At 44.4% G+C, this 8770-nt stretch overlaps 1 non-coding gene across 1 annotated transcript; it reads left to right on the top strand.

Moving 5' to 3' along the window:
* Nucleotides 1-3439: 3439 nt before the first annotated feature.
* LOC114816618 lies at nt 3440-3577 on the top strand. The gene has a single exon (XR_003764421.1). It is a non-coding gene; the product is annotated as a small nucleolar RNA SNORA7 (small nucleolar RNA).
* The last annotated feature ends 5193 nt before the right edge of the window (nt 3578-8770 follow it).

The following is an 8770-nucleotide window of genomic DNA, read 5'->3' as shown; positions in this document are numbered from 1 at the left end:
TGGCTTTTGCCAAACACCTGGGATAAGTGAGGCTGAAAGTCCAGATCAAAATGCCATGGGGACAGGTTGTCCCTATTGTCCCCATTGAATAGGCCCTGAAGACCATTACAACCATACACTTCTTCATCTAATATTAATAATAATAATGATAATAATAATTGTGGTATTTGATAAGCACTTACTATGTAGAAGCAGCTCGGCTCAGTGGAAAGAGCACAGGCTTGGGAGTCAGAGGTCATGGGTTCTAATCCCTGCTCTGCCACTTGTCAGCTGTGTGACTTTGGGCAAGTCACTTAACTTCTCAGGACCTCAGTGACCTCATCTGTAAAATGGGGATTAAGACTGGGAGCCCCACGTGGGACAACCCGATCACCTGGTATCCCCCCCAGTGCTTTGCACATAGGAAATGCTTAACAAATGCCATCATTATTATTATCATAATTATTATGTGCCAGGCACTGTGCTAAGTGCTGGAGGGATACAAGCAAATTGGGTTGGACACAATCCCTGCCCCTCGTACATTCATTCATTTATTCAATCGTATTTATCGTGCCCTTATTGGGTGCAAAGCACAGTACTAAGCACTGGGGAGAGTAAAATATAACAATAAACAGACAAATTCCGCATTGAGTTTGCAGTCTAGAGGGGGAGACCCTCTTGAGGCTCATAGTCTAATTCACCATTTTATAGATAAGGTGATTGAGACTCAGAGAAGTTAAGTGGCTTGCCCAAGGCCACACAGCAGACAAGTGGCAGAGCTGGGACTGGAACCCAGGTCCTTCTCGACTCCCAGGCCCTTGTTGTATGCACTTTGGGACGGGTTGCCAAGTAGACGCCCTGCCCTCTAAGACCCTAATAACTGGGTTGTTAAGCGCTTACTATGTGCCAAGCTCTGTACTACGCAAAAGGGTAGATACAAGATAATCAGATCAGACATAGTAGTCCCTGTTCTATATGAAGCTCACAGGTTAGAAGAGGGAGAAGAGGTATTAATCCCCATTTTAGAGATGAAGAAACCAAGGCACAGAGAAGTCGAGTGACCTGCCCAAGGATAGCAGCAGAAATGAGATTAGAACCCTCTAACTTCCAGCCCCTGCCCATTCTACTAGGCGTGTCTTCTCTAGTGCTACTATTTAACACCCCCCCATCTCTTCTTCTTCTCTTGCATTCGTTCGATCGTATTTATTGAGCACTTACCACGTGCAGAACACTGCATTAAGCGCTTCGGAGAGTACAATATCACAAGAAGCAGACGCATTACCTGTCCACAAGGAGCTTACGGTCTGCAAGGATATGTACATAAATGCCATAAGTGGCTGGGGGCCACTGTGGCTACAGAATTTATTCAATTGTAGTCATTGAACACTTACTGGGTGCAGAGCACTGTACTAAGCGCTTGGGAGAGTACAACACAACAATAACCCGACACATTCCCCGCCCAAAACGACTTTATAGTCTAGAGATGTCTTGCGGCTCTCCCAGCTTCTGTCATCTAAAGGAGCTGCTTCTTCCTTGCCCCCGGATAACGTCGGTGTGAGAAATCTCAGTTCTGGGGGCATCTACCACACTTTCAACCTGCTGGGCGTCCACCAAGGAGCCGGCTGGGTCTGTCTTTCATTTCCATCCTGAACCTTCTCATTGCTCTCCAAGAGAAGAGGAGAAAAGAGAGTGAGCAGTCAAGTGGAAATGGTTGGAGTGCACTTAGAGGAATTTAGCCAAAAGGGAAAGTAGAGACGATGACTGCGTGGTTTTTTTTTTTTTTAAATCCTTCCAAAAAAAAAAAATCCTCCAGAACTTAAAACTGTTTTAATCAGCTGAAAAACATACATGGGCTTTACAGCTCTGAGACAGCTTGCATAGGCTCAGATAAATGCCTATCGCTCATTTGCATACGCTAACAGCTACACTTTAATCAGCCTCCTAATCCCTGATGGTATTAATGAATTTTTTTATGCTTTTTTTTTTTTTAGTATCATGTTTGCTAATTCAAAAATGATCAGCGGCTTCTGTGTGCCTTTTTTTATGCCGGAAATAATGGGTGAGCTCGGTACTCCTGTTATCCCACTCTCACAAATAATTAAGACTACAAAGGGTACAAATCAGTCTGAATACTCTGCACAAAGGCTCAAGCTCTGCAAAGGCCTTTCTCTTTTTCAGCCTCTCTCTCTTTCTTCTCTCTTTTTATTCGTTCCCTTCTTCTGACAAGAGGTGGCTTAGAAAGATACTTAGCAAAGCAATGAACCTTATGCTTCCAAATACGTTTTTTTTTCCCCCAAGACGTTTAAAATTATGGTTTTCATCTGGACATGCTCAGATTTTTCTCCAGTATGTTTCTACAGCTCAGATTGCTCCTGGGTAAATAAAAACTTTATCCCCAGTCTCTTTTCTGGCACTCCACAACCTCCCATTATAAAGCAATCCCTTTGTTCAAACTGTTGTTAGAGAGATGAGGGTTTAGCAATGCATGTGCAAGTGTTGAGAATGCCATCTTCATCACTAGTTGACCCTGATGTTTTAGGATGAAATAAAATAAATCTCTGATGAAGCTAAAACTATTAAAAAAAACCAGCAAAGTAAACAGAGAGTCCCAAACAAAATATTTTACCAAACACATTCTTTGGATTGTGAAAATATATTTATGTAGCCAAGACTAGGGAGAAAGAAATCAAAACTATATTCTCTACAGATTAACTCTCAATTATCCATCGTAACCCTATGAGTGCCAGAAACGGACAGCCCCTCAAGGACAGGAATTGGTCTTAAGCATCTCCAGATCGATTCTCTGTAATTGGCTCTGAACTTCCTACTATATGCATATATTTCCAAAAAGTAATTCACACTTTCCAGTCAATCAGTGGTATTTACTGAGCCCTTACTATGTGCAGAGCACTGTACTAAGTGCTTGGAGAAGTCAAATACAACAGAGTTAGCAGACACGTTCCCCACCCATAACCAAGAGGATTTTACAGTCTAGAGATGAGCTTATGGTTCATAAAGCACAAACTGCAATCATTTCTTTGTTTTAATCCATTCATTCATAGCCTGGATTCCTTCAGTTCCATTTTTTAGCGTTTGTACCAAGATCTATTCTTTTAATGAGAGACAAAATGGTATAGATAATCCTTAATCCTCATTTTAGTCCAAGTCCAGTCTCCTTCTTCCCCAAAATATGGACCAGAGCATCTAACAAGTAACAAAACTGAACACTTTCAATTGTATAATTTCACTGAACCTGGTAGATAGTGAGCTGGGAAAAAAAGACGTCTGGAAGAAAGGCCAAGGATCTGGGTAATCCCCAGACTGGAAAATCAGCACCTGAAAACTTGAGTAAAGTTATACGAATTTTCAATTTAGAATCCTAAATATGTTGGTGCAACATCCATCACTTTTAGGACGATACAAAGAGAAGTCATCTGTTTCATGAGAACTGACAAGCAAACCCCTCTCAGGGTGGCATCTGGAGAGTTTCCAGTACTTTACCAGTCTCGACTAAGGGAGGGAGAGTCAAGCAGAGGAATAGCCATTGCATTCCTAGCTTGGGCGGTGGTTAGCGAGTGGAAGGCAATCCGCTACAAACTCACCTGTGCTCGGCGGCAGCAGCGGCACGGGAGAGAGTCGAGGGCGGAGACTCTAGCTTACTGCGTGGAAGAAGGCAGTGGTAAATCACTTCCATATTTTGACCATGAAAAGTCTATGGTTACACTCCAGAACAATTACAGATGGAAGAAGTGGATGAGTTCTGGGAGAGATGCGTCCACGGTGTCGCTACGGGTCGGAGACGACTCGGCGGCCTAAGACAAGACACCAGGCGATAACATTGTTTTCCCTGGCCCTAGTTCTTGCTAGCTGTCTCTATTTCCTTCTTGAAAATCCTGGGAGAAGAATGTTGCTAAACTGACAGCCTCCAGAAATGTTCCAATTAATTTCCTTGCAATCTGAGCCAAATCATCCCTTCAGCCATCTCTAGCACTTATGAATTTCTTGACATCCTTCATAGCACGCATGCATGTATGTCCATTCGATTAATTTTGACAATATTTGGGGATATTTTTATGTTGGTCTCTCCTGGTAGAGTGTAAGCTCCTTGTTGACAGGGACTCCTTCTAGTCTCCATCTACACCCAGTCCCTTGAGAACTCATTCACTCCCATAGCTTCACTCCCATTACCACCTCTATGTCGATGAATCCCAAATCCACATCTCCAGTCCTGACCTCTCTCCTCTGCAGTCTTACATTTCCCCCCCGCCTTCAAGATATCTCTACTCGGATGTCCTGCCCACACCGCAAACTTAATATGTCAGAAAAAACAAAAGAACTCCACATCTTCCCACACAAACCTTGTCCTCCCCCTGATTTTCCCATCACTGTCCGATCTGGTCTTTTCTCTCCATCCAAACTTCTACCAAGGGTAATAATAATGTCGGTATTGGTTAAGCGCTTACTATGTGCAGAGCACCGTTCTAAGCGCTGGGGGAGATACGGGGTCATCAGGTCGTCCCACGTGAGGCTCCCAGTTAATCCCCATTTTACAGATGAGGTCACTGAGGCCCAGAGAAGTGAAGTGACTTGTCCACAGTCACACAGATGACAAGTGGCGGACCTAGAATTCGAACCCATGACCTCTGACTCCCAAGCCCTGGCCCTTTCCACTGAGCCACGCCGCTTCCCCGCACCTATCCTATTCTGCCTTGACTACTGCATCAGGCTCCTCGCTGACCTCCCTGCCTCCTGTCTCTCCCCACTCCAGTCCATTCTTCACTCTGCTGCTCAGATCATTTTTCTGCAAAAACGTTCAGTCCATGTTTCCCCACTCCTCAAGAACCTCCAGTGGTTGCCCATCCACCTTCAACATCAAACAGAAACTCCTTACCATTGTGTCTTTGAAGCACTTCATCACCTTGCTCCCCCCCCCCCCGCCATTTTACCTCACCAATTTCCCACTGCAAACCAGCACGGTCACTTCATTCCTCTGGCATCTAACCTACTCATTATACCTGGATGGTCTATCTCATCACCGACCCCTCACCCACAACCATCTTCTGGTTGTGGGCCAGAAGCAGCGTGGCTCAGTGGAAAGAGCACGGGCTTGGGAGTCCAAGGTCATGAGTTCGAACCCCGGCTATGCCACTTGTCAGCTGTGTGACTGCGGGCAAGTCACTTAACCTCTCTGTGCCTCAGTTCCCTCATCTGGAAAATGGGGATTAAAAGCGTGTGAGCCCCACATGGGACAACCTCATTACCCTGTATCTCCCCCAGGGCTTAGAACAGTGCTCGGCACATAGTAAGCGCTTAACAAATGCCAACATTATTATTATTATTAACCATCTTCTGGCTTGGAACTTCCTCCCTCCCTCTTCATATCCAACAGGACATCTATCTCCTCAACTTCCAAGTCTTATAAAATCATATCTTCTCTAAGAAGTCTCTTTGACTAAGCCCTCATTTCCCGTACTCCCTCTTCCTTCTGCATCAACCTTGCACTTGGATTTGGACACTTTATTCACTCCGCCTCAACCCCACAGCACTTATGTAGGTAGGTGCGTATCCATAGATAAATACATCTAACCCTGGCTCTGCCACTTGCCAGCTGTGTGACCTTGGGCCAGTCACTTAACTTCTCTGTGCCTCAGTTACCTCATATGTAAAATGGGGATGAAGACTGTGAGCCCCATGTTGGACAACCTGATTATCTCGTTTCTACCTCAGCGCTTAGAACAATGCTTGGCACACAGTAACAGATACCAACTTTATTATTCTTAATTATTACTAATACTATCCATAATTCATTTTAATGTCTGTGTCCCCCTCTAGACTGTAAGCTCTTTGCGGTAGTTATATCTGTCTTGTCTACCGGCTTTAAGAAACAGCACAGTCTAGTGGATGGAGCGTGGGCCTAAGTGTCAGAAAGTCATGGGTTCTAATCCCAGCTCTCACACATTCATTCATTCATTCAATCATATTTAATGAGCGCTTACTACATGCAAAGCACTGTACTAAGTGCTTGGAATGTACAATTCGGCAACAGAGAGAGACAGTCCCTGCCCAGTAACGGGCTCACGGTCTAAACGGGGGAGACAGACGGCAAAGCAAAACAGAACAAAACAAAACAGTGTCTGCTGTGTGACCTCGGCCAAGTCACTTCGATTCTCCGGGCCTCACCTCATCTGTACAATAGGAATTGAGAATGTGAGGCCCACGTGGGACAGGGACTGTGTCCAACCCGGTTTGATCGTATCCCCAGCGCTTAGTACATAGTAAGCATCAAAATACCACCCTTATTATTATACTATATTCTCCCAAGTGCTTATTATAGTGCTCTGTACACACTAAGCACTCAATAAATATGATTGGTTCATTGATCGATTCGTTATTCTGAACTTTCCAGGAGCCTAGTATAGTGCTCCACGCAAAGTGGAAACTCAAAAAATTCTACTACTAGTATTTTCATTATTACTACTATTACTTCTAATAATTATTACTACTATTCTATTAATAATGATAATAATGATGGCATTTATTAAGCACTTACTATGGGCAAAGCACTGTTCTGAGTGCTGGGGAGGATACAAGGTGATCAGGTTGACCCACGTGGGGCTCATGGTCTTAATCCCCATTTTACAGTTGAGGGAACTGAGGCACAGAGAAGTGAAGTGACTTGCCCAGAGTCACACAGCTGACAAGTGGTGGAGGCGGGATTTGAACCCATGACCTCTGACTCCCCAGCCCGTGCTCTTTCCACTGAGCCATGCTGCTTCTCTATCATTACTACTGAGAGGAATGAAACTCCATTGGGTTATTGTTGAAACATCTCCTACTTTATGGTACATTTTCACTCAACCCCCTCTCTCCAGAAAGATTCCAACAAATCATTTAAGCTCTATTTGTATCCATCTTGTTTTCCAGCTCTCCAGGGAGATCCCACAATCTTTCTTCACCATTCAGTGCTGTCAGAAAATTCTTCTTCTCTCTGCATTAAATCTCTCTAGATTCACTCTATACTCATTTCCAGATTCGAGGGGATTGATTTTGGGGGGGAATATCACAGTCCACAAAACTTAAATGACCTAGATCGTGGCTGAAAAGGGAGTTTAATTTTGACTGTGCAGACCTGATCTAAGAATTAACACATCGTTTCAGGTTTATGATGGCAACCTCTGGAATTGCCCTATTAGATTTAGTAAAATCTAGCCCTATAACTATTGAACTATATTTTGTCAAATTGTGCTTCGGTATCCAGGTCAATACTTTGAAGTTGTCTAATTCCCTACCATATGAATTTCCAAAATGCAATTCGAACTTTACACAATTTGCAAATCATTTGTCCAAAGTGTAAGAATTTCCTGATTTTTGTTCATTCATGTGTAATCTAGACTCTCGCAGTGTTGTCTGTCAAAGCTCGTTCAGTGGTCTACTGGTAGTAACGTTAGACTATGAGTCCCATGTGTGTCTGGGAATATGTCCGACCCGATGATCTCGTATAATAATAATAATGTTGGTATTTGTTAAGCGCTTACTATGTGCCGAGCACTGTTCTAAGCGCTGGGGTAGACACAGGGGAATCAGGTTGTCCCACGTGGGGCTCACAGTCTTAATCCCCATTTTACAGATGAGGGAACTGAGGCACCGAGAAGGTAAGTGACTTGCCCAAAGTCACACAGCTGACAAGTGGCCGAGCGGGGATTCGAACCCATGACCTCTGACTCCAAAGCCCGTGCTCTTTCCACTGAGCCACGCTGCTTCCCTATAATGATGGTATTTGTTAAGCACTTACTATGTGCCAAGCACTGTTCTAGACACTGGGGTCTATACAAGGTAATCAGGTTATCCCACGCGGGGCTCACAGTCTTAATCCCCGCTTTACAGATGAGGTAACTGAGGCACAGAGAAATTACGTGACTTGCCCAAGGTCACACAGCAGACAAGTGGCGAAGCCCCAGTTAGAACCAACAACTTCTGACTCCCAAGCCCGTGCTCTTTCCACTAAGCCACGCTTAGTACGGTGCTTGGCACATAATAAGAGCTTAAAACATACCACCATTATTATCAGCCACTTCAAACTGGGAGGGCAGAAATTTATGGATATTCTCCGTCTTTTCTCCATTTCCCCTTCTTCCCAACAGATTCATCTTTGTTGGACAAAGTGTTGAGAGAAAATAGCTGTGTTCATCATGCTGGAAGTGACCTAGATGGTAAGCTCACTGTGGGCAGAAAATGTCTCTGCCAACTCCTTTATAGTGTAGGCTTCCAAGTTCTTAGTACAGTGCTCTGGACATAGTAAGTGCTCAATAAATAGTTTTTTATATAAATCTGATACGAGTCTGCTTGACTCTCCCTCCCAAAGTGGACATCAGCAGAGTACTGGAAACTCTCCAGGTACGACCCTGAGAGGGGAAAAGCCTGAGACAAGGGATAAAATGAAAAGCAAGATCGTGAGTCCTATTTGGGACAGGGACAGCGACCAACCTGATTATCGCGTATCTACCTCAGTGTTTAGTACAGTGACTGGCGCATAGTAACTCTCTTCCCCTCTTCAAAGCCCTACTGAGAGCTCACCTCCTCCAAGAGGCCTTCCCAGACTGAGCTTCCCCTTTTCCCTCTGCTCCCTCTCTTCCCCCCACTTCCCCTCCCCTCAGCTAAGTCCCCTTTTCCCCCCTTTCCCTCTGCTCCTCCCCCTCTCCCTTCCTCACCCCTCAGCACTGTGCTCATCTGCTGATATGTATATATTTTTATTATCCTATTTATTTTGTTAATGAGATGTACATCCCCTTGA

The sequence above is a fragment of the Ornithorhynchus anatinus genome, chromosome 1 (genome assembly GCF_004115215.2).
Source record: "Ornithorhynchus anatinus isolate Pmale09 chromosome 1, mOrnAna1.pri.v4, whole genome shotgun sequence".
NCBI lineage: Eukaryota > Metazoa > Chordata > Mammalia > Monotremata > Ornithorhynchidae > Ornithorhynchus > Ornithorhynchus anatinus.
This window is presented reverse-complemented; position numbering and strand designations above follow the sequence as displayed.